The sequence below is a fragment of the Serinus canaria genome, chromosome 4, assembly GCF_022539315.1.
Source record: "Serinus canaria isolate serCan28SL12 chromosome 4, serCan2020, whole genome shotgun sequence".
Taxonomy (NCBI): domain Eukaryota; kingdom Metazoa; phylum Chordata; class Aves; order Passeriformes; family Fringillidae; genus Serinus; species Serinus canaria.
The window spans coordinates 56,557,428-56,574,747 of record NC_066317.1 but is presented as its reverse complement, the minus strand read 5'-3'; the positions used below and the strand labels follow the sequence as shown (position 1 = coordinate 56,574,747).

General features: G+C 43.6%; 1 protein-coding gene across 2 annotated transcripts in view; it reads left to right on the top strand.

Moving 5' to 3' along the window:
• LOC103824290 (complement C1q tumor necrosis factor-related protein 7) overlaps window positions 1-17,320 on the top strand; it is a 395,389-nt gene that overhangs the window by 30,329 nt on the left and 347,740 nt on the right. The window lies entirely within an intron of this gene.

The window sequence follows — 17,320 nt, the reverse complement described above, 5'->3', positions numbered from 1 at the left end:
GCTTAATTAAAAAGTGCCTCTCAAAGTTAAGGAAAGCCAGACAGCACCATAAGCAATAGTGACATTTTTCCTACATTTTAGTGGAAGACACATTTTGTAAGGGATTTAAGTTGCTTTAAACCTAACACATTCTAACTGAGAGTAGTCATGAGAAGAAATATGATAGTTCTTAATGCAGATTGAGTTTAAGCTACAAAAAGCAATAAACAAAATGTGTTTATTTCCCACAGTTGACCTTTGTGTTACATAGAAAGTCCAATACTATCTGCTGAGAGAGTTTTGGCCCAGTGAAGCTAAGACTCACCAGACTTGGTCAACATTGTTTCATACTTTGTCTGTACACACATTAACGCATTTGGTGAGAATATAATAGCTTGAGGAGAAAAGCTTCCGTGTTTGGATTGGACTGCCTTTGACAATCCTTCAGCATCCCCAGGGCCCTAGCTCAAGCCAATGCCAAGACCTTGGTAAATGAGCAGTCCAAAGACATCGAGTCCCTGCCATTCCCCAAAGCTCCTCACCCAGAGGCCACGCACCATGACCAGCACTGGGACAGGTTCCTGCTCCCAGCCCAGCCCAGGAAAGCTGCAAACAGATGGCCTCCCCAGATCCAGCTGTGCCAACCCCAGCCTGTCCCTGTGCTCCCACACTGTGCCCTGGCTAGTTAGGGCTCCCCACTCCCCGACAGACACAATGAACCAGAGCCACAAGAGCTCTGTTGTTCCCACTGGACTAATTTTGACTGACAGAGCCCATGAGATGCATTTGGAGCACTCAGCAGAGCTGACTGTGCCCAGGAGGCCAGCGTGGGCAGGCAGGTAGTGACCTCTCCTGTCACCACCCCTGAGTGCATGTCTCACAGCACCCTGTGGAAGCTGAAGAGGATCTGGGATTCCTGTGCCAGCAGAGCTGCAAGGGCAATCACCTCCAGCAGCGTGGCTTGTAATCTTCATCTGGCACAGCTCTCTACAAACAGAACATCTGTCCACAGCCTAAAGAGATGTTTCAAAACTGATTTAATTAGACCAGCACAAGCACCCATCTGGATGCTTTTAGCTCTTTGGCTCCCATTCACCCAGCAGACAATGGCAATGGATAAAAATCGTTTTCACCTGCCCCAGTTGCAAAGTGGTCAAAAGGAAAGGATGATGCATCAGCCCTGCCAGAATACTAAACTTTTGACAAATACATCTGGTGAATCCTGATGAGGTGCTTTGTGAAGTTGCCACCTGAGATCTCCTGCCCAAGGTGGCCACACCTGCAGAGGGGCAGTGGGGGAATGAGTGCCTGCAGCCCTGCAAAGCCCAGAGCTCAAACACTGATCCTGCTGGGGCCAAGGAGCTCAGGAATTACAGGAATTACATTGCACTGTGCCTTGGTCAGCCATCTACCACAGGGAAGCCTTCCCTTTCCCTTCTGGCTCTCACTTTCCCCTGCACAGCAGTACTGGATAGCAAAGAATGCTGATGATTTGATGCAGTGCCAGATGGGTTAAACAGCTCATGGAAGTGGCAAATCTACAAACTAAGGGAGCCCCAGCAGACAGACAGGATGGCAACAACAAACTGAAGTGGGATAGTTACATTGTAAACTGGTACACAGGTTTTTGCAGTGACTGACTGACTGTATCCTTAGTTTATATAACTCCTTATTCCAGCTTGGGCCAAATAAAAATAAACTGACTGATTCTAGATTAATTAAAATGTCAACTAAGGATCTGGCATTCATCTAACAAATTATTTGAAGATAAACAAATACAAGTTTGAGCATAAATGTTAGAAAAATGTATCGTGGAGTTTAAAAGAAAAGGAAAAAAATCACCTATGAGAACTGAAAGCACCATTGCTTTTTCAGCACTATTTCAAGGCTGCAGATAACCCAGGTCTCTCTTAGAGTCTTTTCTAAACTCCTAATAAAATGCTACAGTTTATACTAGTTTTAATGTATCTCATGCTTACTATCCAAATCCTTTTTAAGAAAAAACAATTGGAATTTTAACTAGCAACAGATGGTAGAGATAAAATTGGTCTTTATAAAATCTGTGTTTAAAATAGGATTTTCATGGAGAGGACTGTTTATATTTGCTAATATTATCCAGTCTGTCTATTTGTAAACAGGAGTCAAAGGTTTACAAGCTTTAGCCTGAGATAAAAGTAAATCAGAATGAGGGAAGACCACGAGCAATGAAATCCCCTGTTACACTGGAGCTGTGTTATCCAACAGGATAAAGACCAGACAGGATAGCAAGAGGCAAGCAATGAAGGGAACAGATGCCCTTCAAAAAATGTCTGTTGTTTTCATGGAAAGAATAGCACTGGTAACTCTTCAAATGGTCTTATCAGACTTCACGTGCCCTTGGCCTTTTCCTGCTATTTAGACTAGAGCAGGAGGGTAAACAGGCATGCCACAGTCAGACAGAGACCCCAGCATTCCTGAGCTGGCTGCTGTGTCTGGGACACGGTGCAAGTTCATGGGCAAGAGGGATGCAGCACAAAGCCTCCATCTGGCCCCTGCCCACTGTGATTTTAGCTGCCATTGCAGGTGAGAAGGCTGAGGAGCCTCAGCCACGTCCTGCTGCTCCTGGGATAAGCCTGTCTGCTGCTCATCTTGGAACACAGGCATTCCTGCAGGCAAGAGCACAAACTCCCCATTTGCTTACCCCAGGGAGACTTGCACAACCTCTTGCTACACTCACTTTTCCCTCTCAGATTCCAAAGGCAAGCTGAGCTACTGACCATTTGGACTGAGGAAGCAGCAGCAGCAGTGCTGTGTCTGTGCCACCCAGTGCACACAGACCTTGGCTGCCCCAGCAGCTCCCAGCTCCTTCTGCTTTTGGGCCTGCAGCACACATCGACAAGGCAGAAACATGGAAGGTTTAAAGAATTGTAGAAAAAAGAAAGCCCACAGCTCTAAGATCAAACTCCAAACCAGAACAACCCCTCTGGGTAATGGGATCCCTTTTTTTGCCAAACCCACTATACTTGCTAATAGTCAAGGGTGAGTCATTGCTGCCCCTCTCCACAGCCAAGGGTCTCTGGAGAGGAGGCTATTTTGGCTGGGATTTCTTCTGTACAAGTGGTACCATCTGCACAGCAGCTCAGTTTCCAGGGCTTAGAAGAGAGAACTCCTCTTCAGAAGCCCACAGCTGAAGGGAAGGCAGGGACAGTACATGAGGCTTGGGGCTATGCCCTACATCCTGTGGTCTTCCAACAGGTTCTTCCTCTGTAACTGCTGGCCTACAGCATCCCTGCCAAGGGCTGAAGACAGACTCCAAACAGGGAGAAGTGACTATGACATCTGGGCTCACCACAACTTCAACATTCTCCACAAAAAACACTCTACTTCAGCCAGATTTCTGGCAGGAAAAGCAAGTTCCATGTCTGAGATTTCCATTTAAGGACTCTTCCTAACCACCTTTTAACACAGCCAGCTACAGCATCCCACAGAGGGAACAAGCCTTCTCATTGCCACCTTCCTGCTAACATTCCAGCCTTCTGGACAGGTGCCTTTTTCTGTCCCATATGGGCATGGAGGAACAGAAGTTCTGGAGGAACAGAAGTGCACCAAGGTGGCCCTGGCTGCTCCTGGGCTTCCTTCACCTGCTGCTGGATCTGTCCTTTCCCCTTGCCTTCAGCCTCATGTCTAGCAAGTGATGCAAAAAGCACAGGGGAATCCCAGCCCAATAGACAGGGAACAAAGGGGGAAAGGGTCTTTTGGAAGACCCTTGGTTTCCTGGGAGCAGGACAGATTTTGACCTTTGGGCTCCTGGTAGGAGAGCTCAGCACAGAGAGGGGAGCTCTGTGCTGGCAGGCACAGGAGGAGGAGGAGAGGGAAAGCCACCCTGACAGGCAGTGTCAGTGTCACCACCCTGTAACCCAGCCAGCACTGTGGCTGTGGCATGCAGCCACCAGTCACACCGCTGTGTACAGCTGGCTACACATGAGGAGCAAAACAGGGGCCTGGACAATCTGATGGTCTGAGGTTAAAACAGATAAATAAACAAACTAGGTTTTGAATAATAATGAGACACATCTGTATTAAGAAATCATGATTGTTTTGTTAAAAGTGTGCCAATGGAAGCAGTATTTTATAGAGTATTTGAAAGGCTGTCCTTTGAGCTGTTTGTAGCTAGCACATAGTTTATGCAGCTTTGATGAACTCAAAGGGGTTTTCTTCTTCCTATAAGAGCCACTGATGTCACCTAGAAAAACTTTATATATATATGACTTTCCTTGGCTTTTAAGTCTAGCAGAATGACAATTGCTACAGTGGGCAGAGGCCAGATGACACAATTCAGGCAGCTGCATTTTTTGCAGCCTTTTTGTTAGAGGTGATGGGTTTATGCTGACCTAAGGACATAACATGAAAACTGTTCTAGTGTGTCATTCACAATTTTGCTTACTGATGTTAATACACCACAGGAAAACAGCTCTTACAATTTGGTGGACCATAAAACAACTAGAATTTTTAATTGTAAATTTATAATACTCAAAAAAGAAAAAGCTGTGGCTACCATAATGTTACTACCCTTCTGAGAAAGAGAACATACTAATGAGCAGATTAATCACTGTCTCTTAAAGCAAGAAATAGAATGAACTGAATGAAATTATTAGTTAAAACTGTTTAATAGGGACAGAAAGGTTTGAGAGAAAAAAATTATGCATTCTGTGCATAATTTAACAAATTTACCAGTTATGAGAAATGTTGTGAAAAGCCAGAGGTTGAGCTCCATCCAAGTTTAAGGATAAAGAGTCCAACAAGGCTGACAAGAAAGCAAGGACTCAGAAAGTATCTCAGTTTGGAAGCCCTCAGCTGGAGGGGAACAGGCAGATAACCTCGTGCAAGCATCTCTGTGCTGCCCACATCCCTGGGAATGGTGCAAGAGCCTGCAGCAGGCACTGCCTGAGACAGGGTGCAGGGCCAGAAGGGCTTCTGATCATGTTTACCAGAGCTCTTCAGAGGTGACACTCATCCCAAACCAGAGACATGATGAAATGGCTGTTACAGCTGATTTCATAATTGCCCCAAGAGAACAAGATGGGACACCAATTAATTTTATTGAGAAGGAACAGCAGTGGCTTATGAACTTCTGCAGAGACCTAGTTTCCTGCAATAACAAAATAAGCAGAATAGATAAAAAACCATAAAAGAGCAGCTATGCCAAGAAAAGCGTCTTCAAATGAAGTGTTTTGATATTCTTTCCCATGAGCTGATAAATTTATGAGACCTATATTTTTTAACTTTACAGTGTGTGTACAAATATATAGATATTTGAGCAGACATACATTCAAAGTTTTCCAAAGACAGAGGAAAAAGAAGACTCATAAGAAATCACAGCATCTCACAAGTAGAAAAGGAGAATTCTAAGCAGGAAAGACATGACTTTTGAGCATAAGAGAGTTTTCAATTGCAATTACCTGTCCAAGACAGGGTAATTTAAGCAATAAATAAAATCACAAATATCAAACTAGAACTTTTTGCAGAGCCCATTGAAGATAACTAAAACAAAGATAAAACTAACAAAACACATTGCGTGTCAGCTTACTGTTTATCAGCTAGAAACTAATCTAAGTACATTGTAATTTAGGCCATCAGAGAACAGATCTGAATTAAAGCAAATTAATTCTATCAGTAAAAGTCAAATAGAAAAAAAAATCTTTAATAACATATTTTATATAAAATGTATCCACCATGCTCCAGGGCATTGAAGAAAAGCTAAGTGAAAACAGAACTCCTTTGGCTTACTCCTTTGGTAAATGCAAGGATATGTGTGTGCATACACACACGTACACAAACACTTGTTTTTCTGTGATGAAAATATGCCCCAGCTGAGGGAAAAGTGACTGCCTGCACTGATCTGAAAGACTTTAAATTGTAATAATTTTTTTTCAGTTTTACATCTTGATTCCATGCCATAAAACTTAAATAGAAAGAAAGAAAGGTCATTTTAACCAAGGCAAGAGAAAGCTTCTCCATGTTTTATGTATTTCAACTTTATTTGCAAGTCAATATGTTCTGAATCTCTGTAGGTTTCCATTAAAGTGGAAATTGCAAAACCCTTTACCCTGATGGAAATTTGAAGCTGATACGCTCTAAGCCCGACATGACTCCTCTTTTTAATATATATTTTATTTGTATTAACAATTATGTAAGGACATTTCTGGGGGACAGATCATTAGAAGTGATTCTGGCATACTGCTTGTCTCAAACCTGCCAGAATTTCTTAAGAAATAAATTTAAATCAAGGTCACTGTTTAAAATGGAAAAAGACTCATGGCAATCTGCTGCCATGGAGTTGCAACTGCAAAATAACGCTGAATTTATTGTCATGGTTGTAAACTATATCTGGAGATACTTGAGAGAAACTCGAGCAAAACCCCGGACACGACAATAACGGAGAATTTTATTCACTGATTATGGAATTGTGAAGAGGGTTCTCTACAATCACTTCTCTTTGTAACAAATGGATGCATTTTGGCATAACCCAGCACACACCACTGCCTGGGGCTGTGTTTGCACTGCAGCTGCACCCAAGGCTGTGCCACCCGTGGGTGTGACCGCGCGCTGCCTGTGTGTCCTGTCTGCTCCTTGCCCAAGGGAAGCCCTGTGATGCTGTGTCAGGACCTGCCAGCTGGTACCCCCCAGGCACAGGATCCCTCAGCCTGGGGTCACCCAAATGGAGCCCACCTGGCTGTGCACACTAATGCTGCTCTGTGGGTCAGATGGCTCCAGCTGGGCTATTGCTACGGGCAGCTCAATCAGCTGGGCCGGGGACATCCTAAGGTGACTCTAACATTCTGTGATTCAAGGTTAGGTGGAACTTGTTGACAGACTGAGATCAGGGGAAATTAAAGTGAAAATGAGATTTAACTGGTTGCTAAACACTCAGTGACCTTCAGACCATCTGGGAATGCCCACTCATGCCCCGTGGAGACTGTGCTGAAATCACATCCCTCCACATGCAAAGTAAAGCTGCTCCTTACCAGACAAAGGCCAGACTTTCCTACTCAAGAGTGGCATGTTGACTGACAGCTGCAGCTTTTTTGTGCTGTTCCCTGGAGGAACCCAAGGAAACAAACACTTCCCAGACTGGATGGATTTCAAAAGAAACCAGACCAATTATTGTTGCAGGAACTTAAGTGAGAAAACACCTTCTGTCAGAAATGACCGGTTATCAGATGCCTCATCTGCACTGTAATGAAAAAACCTGAAAGAATTATGCTGACTTCATCCATTTTAATCTCCTGTGAGAAAATTGATTTGAAATACAAAATGGCACTTCACAATTACTTAAGAAAAGCAAAATCTGAAAAGTACTCTTGGAATTACCTGCTTTTACATCAACAGGGTAATATTATCCCTGATGTTTTTGATATTGTTGTTTTACTAGTGAAGAAATAGAATCATGTAAGATTAAATAATTGCCATGGAATAGACATTTCTGATTGAGGAACAGAAATTAGATCTCCTAAAAGAAAACTCTGTGCTCTGTTTTCTTTCTTCCTCTCTGTGAATTTGATCAAATGTCATTAATAAAAGAGAGATTTGCATTTGATTTCAGTACATACAGAAGCAGGCTGACAAATAATTATGTGTATCAAACTGAAGTTATTATATCACAAGAAAAACTGCCATTCTTCAAAGAGAATGTGTGTCAGACAAATTTGTCTGAAGAACAAACTCCTCTCCTCTCCTCTCCTCTCCTCTCCTCTCCTCCTCTCCTCTCCTCTCCTCTCCTCTCCTCTCCTCTCCTCTCCTCTCCTCTCCTCGCCTCTCCTCTCCTCTCCTCTCCTCTCCTCTCCTCTCCGCTCCTCTCCTCTCCCTCTCTCCTCTCCTCTCCTCTCCTCTCCTCTCCTCTCCTCTCCTCTCCTCTCCTCTCCTCTCCTCTCCTCTCCTCTCCTCTCCTCTCCTCTCCTCTCCTCTCCTCTCCTCTCCTCTCCTCTCCTCTCCTCTCCTCCTCCTCATTAAACTCTTTTTAAAAAATGATGTGTCAGGACAGACTGTGATTAGGATATATAGCAGTCTATAACAGTTAACCAAACAGGTGGATAGACCCTCCAGAGGTCTATATAACAGCATGAGTTTCTCACTTTCATGGTCTGTACAAATTAGAAAACAAATAAATGAGATAATACTTCCATTTTCTTCATAAATTTTTTACTTGAAAATTTAAAGTTTCCTGCCTGAATAATCCAAATCAGAAATACAGAGGGAAAGAATTGTCAGTGTTATTTCAATATTAAAGAGCTCTTAAAACAGATTTTAGATTTTTACAATGTGTTATAAGAACAATTCAAAATTATTTTCAAATAAGCAAGTTTGACACTCTTCAGTACATGGCAATTCATGTACTAAACAAACTCTAAACAAGCTGAACTGAGACTCTACAAATCCAAACAATCCAACACAGAAATGGTTCTCATTAGGAGACAGATGAAAGCAAGACAAAATTCTGAAGGACACAGGTTGTCTACGTGGCTCAGTGAATACTTCAGTGGGGAGAGGCATAAAGATCCATATGGAATTAAACAAACCTTTGAAAGCCTTGTGAAAACTGCTAATTCTGTATGTGCAGACTGAACTTGTGCTGCCAGACCAGGATCACAATGCTTTCTTCCTCTTTGAATAAGTACAACCTGCAACCTCCCAGAGCCCTGCAGGCACTGACATCCCTGAAATCCCTGCCTGCCTCTCCTGGGGTGTCCCATTACCCTGCCCATGGTCCAAGACCCCAGTTCAGCCCAGCTGAGCCCCATCCCCAAGCTGATATTCTGCTCTGGCCTCAGATGCCACAGTTGTCTCCGGCCATCTCCAGGCTGCCCTGCTGGGGATGGGCTCTGCCTGGTGAGATCCTGCCTTGCCACCCTGTTCCCTGTGAGTTCCATCTCTCCCAGTCCCAGGGAACAGCCAGCCCTTGCCCAACACAATAACCTGCACAAGATATGAAGCTGTAGAACATCAGCCTCATCAAGCAGAAGTGCAGGTCCTGAGTGTGCTGGGTACCAGTTGGGTGCTGGAGATACCAAGGGTAGGCTTGGGTACAGACAGCACTCCTGGCAAGTCTGCTGGGAGCAAGGATGCATTGTCCCCTCTGCTTTGCTATGGAAACAGAAACCTTTGTTTCAGTAAGAAAATATCAAACCATACAGAATTTAAATGGAATTTTATTTCACAGCTCCAAACTGTTTAGAGCTGTCTTTCTAATGTGCATGCCCTTCTGTCTCACAACGAGGTCAACCTCTCTGAAAATAAAAGCTTTGATTTAATCAGGAAGAAGCATACTTTAAAAACCTGCTATTACCCAAAAGCAGACATTACATAAATTTTATTCTATTTTTATATCTTCCTGGCTCCAATCTCCTGAATCTGACATTAACCATAACAATTGCACATGTGACTAAACCAGGCCAAATTCTCCTTTTTCTGTTCCAATATAAATATGGAAGTAATACTGTTGAAGTAATAGCTTTGAGGTAGACTCCCTCCAGGAGAACAGGACTTTTCTCAGAACAGCCAGAGTCAGGAAAGTATGCTGATTTTCAAGCCAGGATTTTACTGACAAGTCAGAGCAGTACAATGGAGACCACCAGGGCTGACATGAGAGCCTGTCAGTCCCAGAGGCTGGGGACTCAAGCCAATGTTGGTGGCATTCTGAAAGCACAGGAGGCTTCAAAACTCTCATGCCATTTCAAAATGTCTTAGGCTTTCAGAAGTTCAAGCACCGCTAATTTAAAGTAAAACCTCAGCTTTTAAACACATTTATCATTTGTGCTGAGACACAATGACACTCACACCTCTGTGAGATTCAGGTTCACTACCACTTCTCTCATGTTTGACTTCAGTTTCTTGAAGCTCTGTCTTTGCTGCTCTTGACCAAGCCAACATTACAGCAAGGGTCAGAAGATGGAGAGCTTGCAGCTAACTCTGGGCAGTGAACACTGCAGTGCCCTGTGGCTGTAGCCCTGCAAGAAAGCTGCAGCACTGAGATGTTCTCAGGCTGCTAACACATTGAGCACTGTGGGGTGTGCACAGCCTGGGTCTCACACTGCTGTCCTGAGCATCTGTGCAGCCCAGGTAGGAAGAATTTCCAGTTTTCCTCTAGAAAAGCTATCAGCTTGGTTTGTTGCAAGTGTACACCTAAAAGCTTAACTATGACGGTTTTTGAAAAATATTTACTCATGTCAGGCCATGGACAGATATCCTCTTCCATTTACAGCAGGACAGGGACCAGAGACTGCCACCCAGCTGAACAGGGCTGCTCCCTGCCCCAGGGCACAGCCTCCACTGCTCCCCTGCCAGAGAAGTTTATGGGCACCTTCCCCAACTTGCTTCAGAAAATCAACCAGCTTAGTGCAGTCTAAGCCTTTAAACTGCTCCTTTGGTCTCTGCCTAGTTCAATACAGAATGCAGTCCCTGGCTGGATGCCTATTTTTCCACACGGTTCCCAGAAAGGCACAGTGCCAGGGTGATATCATTTGATGAACTTCCAGAAGAAAACAATGTGCTGGGGGAGGAGAGCCCTTCTGAGGGTCTGGAAGCTTTCTTATCTTCACATTTTTCTTCTCACACGGTGAACACAGTTCTTTGGTGCCATGTGCTGTACCAAGGGAGCAAGTGGGTGAAGGAGAATCCATCTCCAGAGGTGTCCATGATCTAACAAACAACATTTACCTTGAGGGCATGAGAATTAAGCCATGCCCAGGGACGACAGCATATTCAGCTAAATATCCAGTGAAGCTCCCAAAGTAGCTCTTGCTTTGCTGTCCCCAATCAGTCACTCCTGTGCAAAGGGATTGCTGTCATGAGGGGAGCTCTCCATGGACTTCAGCTCACAAAGCCCAGGTGAGAACACAAGTGAGCACAAGGCACCAGGCAGGAGAAGTCTGTCCCCATGACTTGTGGCAAGAATCTGTGGCAAGAATTTGCCCTTATTTGTCTCCATGTGCAGTTTGACCTTTTTGTGCCCTGTTTTACCTCTTTCCAGACCATCCAAAAGGGCTTACCCAGCCTGTTTTTTATTTCTCTTCTATCATTACAAGGTTGGCAAGGCAGAATGATCTAAGACAGGAGATGGAAATTTTCCTGGTAAGGGCTGGAGAGGAACCAAGAGGAGGAAGCCTGCTTGAATTGAAGGACTTTTCACAGGAGATGGGCACATTGCTCTAGGCACCCATCCACATTTTTAGATGCCTACATGCTTCCATATGCTGTATTTCAGTCCAGATTAGTAACTAACCCTTCAAATTCTAGGTCATGCCTGATGACAGCTTCTTATTTATGGCTCCTGTCTCTTTTTCCTATTTTATTTTAAGGAAATAGAGGACACATTTCAAATAATCCTGTACCTGAGGTGTAGGTACACTCATATCCTGAGTCTCCCAGTGTTAAGTCTGTTTTTCTCTACACTGCAAGCCAACATGTTATTGTCTCCACGTCACTTGCCAACTGTAAGCAACTGGCCTCACTTCTTGGCCTTCTGTCAAAACAAATTCTGTCAGGTTGTATTTATTTGTGTGTTCTGGTACAGCTGGCAGTGAAACTGCTTTGCCTGCCAGCATTCTTGTTCAAATTCCCACCAGCTGAGTCAAGCTATTTCACCAGTACACACCATGACCAGGGTCTCTGGCATTTTTCAGAAAAACAACCTTCCAAATAATGGGAATACCTGGAGAGACTATGTTTAAAGACAGACACTGAGAAATAAAATTGCTCCCACTCTTCTGATACTTTGAAAATTAAGCATACTAAACTTCTGCCCTTGATTACAAGCACTTGATTTTTAATGGAGCCTTGAGACATGGCTGAAGAATCTGACTGCATTGGTTGAAGAATCTGACTGCATTCACAGGGTTATGAAGAAGATTGCTCAAACATGACTGACTGCAAACCTAAGTGTGTGAGACTGTTAAATGTCAGCACTGCTAATGAGGCCTTTAAGGATTTTTTTCTCAGAAATATTTAGCTAATGGTCCTTCCCACTGGCTGAATGATTCCTTTGGGCACCATCAGCTGTTCTGGTACTGGGAGTCAGAAGTTCAGACTGCTCAAAAACTGTTGGGTCACTTTCCCCTTCTTACACAAGGAAAGCAGAACAGTGTAAAGCCATGTGAAGATTGCTGGATTGTGCAGATAACCCAAGCAGTGTGGCCTTGATTCATTACAGTAAGGTGTGGTGTTACAGGTGAAGCTCTGGAAATTCAGCATAGTCCCCATAACACAAAACAAGCTGGGAGATGTATAAAGCTGTGGCCAACTGAAGGTGGATGATCACTGTAAAATCCATGGGGAAAAAAAAATCCATCACTAAGAGTCACATTTTAATGGCATAAAAATCATAAAGAGCAAAGAAACTGCTGAGTGTGGCGTGCCAAACCATAAGCACTTCTTTCTAAGGCCTTGTAGAATGGTAAGTGGTGGTGGCAGATTGAATGGCAGGTTTGAACCCTTCAGGCACGTGGACACAGCTGACTTTTGTGGATCATGTTTTGAGAGGGAAATACTGGCACAGCCAGTGAGATTTCAAATGAATTGCTGAAGATGCCTCTCTCTCTCTACCTCTCTTTCTGACTTATTACCTCCTTATACATTTTGTTTCTCCTACCCTACAGTTCCTGGATGGGAGAGTTGGGGAAGGTCTGTGCATCTCTCAGTGAGGATTCCTGGTAGCTATGTGGGGTATTTGGGGCCTTTGCATTTGGAAAGCCAAAGGACATAGAGAGACTCTTGTTTTTTACCACTAATCCATTGCCAGGGCTGCAGACAGGAAGGGCCCACAAGTATCACAATTTCTCATCCATGTCTTTGTGCACAAGGAAGTTAAAACATGTGTTCTACTGCCTAAACAGCTCTGTGTATGTACTGGAAGTGAATTCAAAGCTAGCAAGGCAAGACAAAAGTAAGAGCATAGACAGGGTAGCTTGTGACTAATAGCTACTGGCACTTGACCCAGTTTTTATTTACAACAGATTCATGGGAAATCTTCTAGGCTTGTTTCAAAACAATGCCAATTAATAAATTTTAGAATTAGCTCTACATAGTTGAACAAGTGAGAAAGATTAGATCATATACCAGAAAGTCTCCAAACTGGGAATTTCTTACAATCCCTGAATTTCTAAGTCTAAAAAAATGTTAGTGACATAGTCTGAGCATACCAGTAATGAAATGAGATTTCCTAATGCCTTGATGAAAAGCCTCTGCTGAGCCCTGGCTTCAATGGGGATCTAACTTACAGAGTATGTTCTCAAGGGAGATGATAGAATTATAGAACAGTTTGTGTTGGAAGAGGCCTTTAGAAGTCATCTAGTCCAACCCCCCCGCAATCATCAGGCACATCTTCAACTAGATCACTTTGCTTAGAGCCCTGTTCAACCTGGCCTTGAATGTTTTCAGAGATGGGGCATTGACCACCTCTCTGGACAACCTGTTCCAGTGTTTTGCCATCAACAGGATAAAAAATGTCTTCCTTCTGTGTATTTTAAATCCACCCTATGTTAGTTTAAAGCCATATCCCCTTGTCCTATTGCAACAGGCCCTACTGAACAGTCTGTCTCCATCTTTCTCACAAGTACCACCTTTAAGTACTGACTGTCTCAGCACATGTTCATAGGAGAGGTGCTCCAGACCTTTGATTGTCTTTGTGGTCTCCTCTGAACCTGCTCCAGGATGTCTGTTGAGATAAGGCACGAAATGATGACACAGACACTGTTGCTCTCGAGGGAAACAAAAAAGAAGAGAGGACTTTTATTTTTTGACTCCAACATTTATAGTTTTCCAAAGGTGACAGTGGATTGGAGGGTGACAGTGCCACCTCTCCAATGCCACTGGACAGACCAAGGGTCCATCAATTCTCTCTACCTCCATGAAAGAATGCAAAACATAGGTTATTTACAGAATTGTGTGTGAGAAAGTTTGTTGAGAGAATATAAACATCAGAAGGCTTTACAAAGTTTTACAAAATCAGGGCGACAGATGCCCATGCCCTTCCTCACTGAACACCTCAGATTTGGACTCAGCATTCCAGGTGGGATCTCACAAGAGTGGAGTAAAGAGGCATAAGCACCTCCCTTGACCTGCTGGCCACCTGCTTTTGAGTCTTTAGATCTGCCACCTTAACAGACTGCAACAAGGTCCAGAAAAGCTTTTTGAAGGTTTTTCAGTATTAAATGAAAGAGAGACCCTTAAGAACTCACTTGGAAAATCTGTTTCAGAAACCATTCTGAGCAAACTGCTCTAGTGAAAAGTGTCCCTGCCCACAGCAGGGACTAGATGACCTTAAAGGTCTCTCCAACACAGACCATCCTATGATTCTATGACTAGAACTGATCAGCATGTCCATCATCTTCCAGTGAACGCCTTGATGTGCACTCTTCCTCTGCCTAGTGGATTTGAAACTTATTGAAATGCCATTTCCTAAACATGGAATAACATTATTCTAACTCTGAGTTTATATCATTTTCATTATTATTTTTGGTGATGGCTATGATAAGATGTCTGTTATTGTTCTGAAGAAGAATACCATGTGCTTATTCTGGCTTTCAGTTTTTGGAAAAATACATTGAACTCCTCAAATGTTGTTTTTCTCTGGAGACAAATCACTTGGCATATATAAATGACTTTGTTTCCTACCCCAGTTTATGGACAAAAGTTTTTTATCTTTAAAAGGACAACCAGAAGCCAAGAACAAAGTGTTATTTATGATTCACGTTCTGCCTCCCAGTTAACTCTCTGTGAACAAATATTTAACTACAACAGTAAAACTACAACGATCGGTGACTCCTGAGAAAGTGATCTGGGAAGTCTCTTATACACTCTAACTTCTTAAAACCCTGTGAACTGAAATCTCTGATTTTGGCCTCCTGTGTCTCCTATGTCAACCAGAAATTTCAAAAGCCATGCTCATATGTTCCTTTTTACCTTTAATGTTTCAGTGATGCTTTTAAGGGCGCTCAGTGGGAAATAGGGGTATGGGTGCAGCAGTGTCCTTCTTTCCTTGGTCTGAGGAGATTTCTTTTTGAGTTTCTTTCCAAGAGACTGCAAAAACAGACAGGCATACCCCCCCCACTCCTTATGAAATGGCTGCTGTTATGCACAAAGAAATGCAAGAGTCTGAATTCAAAGGGCAAGTGAAGTTCTGATTCTCTGGCTTAATGCATGGTTTCCCAAATGTCATTTGTTGGCTACCACTGTTGGAAGCAGCTTTCTGTGTTCTCCCCAAGAATAAATTCAGGTCTGTACACATCATCACCTGAACCATTACCATAATTTTCTCCCAAGCCCAGCTCTGTTTTCCTAACTGCATTCCCACCATTCAGCTACACAGCCCCACCACTCCTTAAGACCCCCAACACGTAGATGAAATCTCTGTATATTGTCCTCCATGCCTTCTCCATCCTAAACTGGTTCTCCAAACACAATGCCCCAGCCATCTAAGGCACATCCCTATCTCAACAACCCCATTCCTCTCACCTTCCCCAAATGACATTTTTCCCATGGTCTATTCAGAAATACATGTCCCAGACTAATTAATTTCCTGTAGGCACATGAGAAGAACAGCAGGGGAGGGCTGGGAGATGGAGACAGCTTCACACATCAATAAGGTACTGGCCAGCCACTGACAGGAGCAGCTGTGTGAAGGTTTTTACTCTGATTTGTAACATATCCTTGACACAGGCAAAACTAGAAATTGTTGAGATTGCTTTTGCCTGTCTTACATGCAACACAGTGTGGGAATGTCCAGCCTACTGATTCAGACTTTCATCTGGCAAAGGACAGGATTTTTTTCCAGTCCTTGATCCTTAGGTCATGTCTGCTTCTTATCCATCAGCTTTGTGTAAAATGCATATGCAGCTTTAAGCATGAAGTCCCTCCAAGCCGTTCCCTCCTGGCTAAGTGTTTAAAGTTTTTCTTCTCTGCTGAGAGCTTTTTTGTCCCTGATTTAAGTCCCATGGAAATCCATGAGCTTTATTTGAGTTTGCTCAGTAGTACATCAGAGCAAACGTCACTGTGAAGTTTGTCTGGTAGCTAACAACTGCCTTGGAGTTATCACTCACTGCTCTGCTCAATGTTCAGCATTCATATGCTAACCCATTTGTGGAGACTGCTACGCCTGGCTGGATGGTAAGGCTTTATCAAATAACAGCAAAATTAATAGCTTGGTTTCTGCCCATTTGATGCAAGATGTCTAAAATGAAAAGCAAAATGTATACCACCAAAGAGAATTTCTATCCAAATATAATATTTACATTTTTTTCTGCATTATCACCAATACCATAACAGTTTCTAATTTTCCATTCTGTAAAATAAAAGATTCTTCATAAAGACTGTGTATGTGTACATGGATGTATATACATATACGTTGATCTTTGCTGAATAGATCTGACCATGCCATCCATATACCAGCTGAAATATCATGAACTGCAAAGAAATGTAATGGCTTGGGGCTTTAAATCAGTTAACGCCAATCAGTATCACAGAGGAGAGAATGAGAACAACAATTTCTAGATTAAAAGGCTCTGCAGAGGGATCTATACAGGCTGGATTAGTGGGCTGAGGCTGGTGGTGTGAGGTTCAACAAGGCCAAGTGCCAGGTCCTGCAAACCCAGGCAGTGCTACAGACTGGGGCAGAGTGGCTGGAAAGCTGCTCAGTGGAAAAGGACCTGGGGGTGCTGGTGACAGTGACTGAACACAAGCCAGCTGTGCCCAGGTGGCCAAGAAGGCCACAGGCACCTGGCCTGTACCAGCACTAGTGTGGCCAACAGGACCAGGGCATGGATTGTCCCCCTGTGCTGGCCACTGGTGAGGGCACACCTTCAATCCTGTGTTCAGCCTTGGAACCCCACTTCAAGAAAGACACTGAGGTGCTGGAGCATGTCCAGGGAAGGGCAGCAGAGCTGGGGAAGGGTCTGGAGCTCAAGTGCTGTGAGGACTCCTGGCTGAGGGAGCTGGGAGCGTTCAGCCTGGAGCTTTGGGGGAGACCTTATCACTTTCTATAATTCCCTGAAAGGAGGTGGTAGCCAAGTGGGGGTCAGTCTCTTCTGCCAGGGAACAAATGACGGGGTGAAAGGAAATAATGTCAAATTGTGGCACTGGAGGGTTAGACTGGGTAGCAGGAAATCAGTCTTCACAGAAAGGGTTGACTAGCATTGGAACAGGCTGCCCAGGAGAGCAGCAGAGTCACCATCTCTGGAAGTGTTCAAGAAATGTGTGGATTTTACATTGTTTAGTGATGAACATGGTGATGATGTTAGGTGGATGGCTGGACTTGACAATCTTATCTTAAAGGTCTTTCCCAACCTTAATGGTTCTATGAGTCTATGATTTA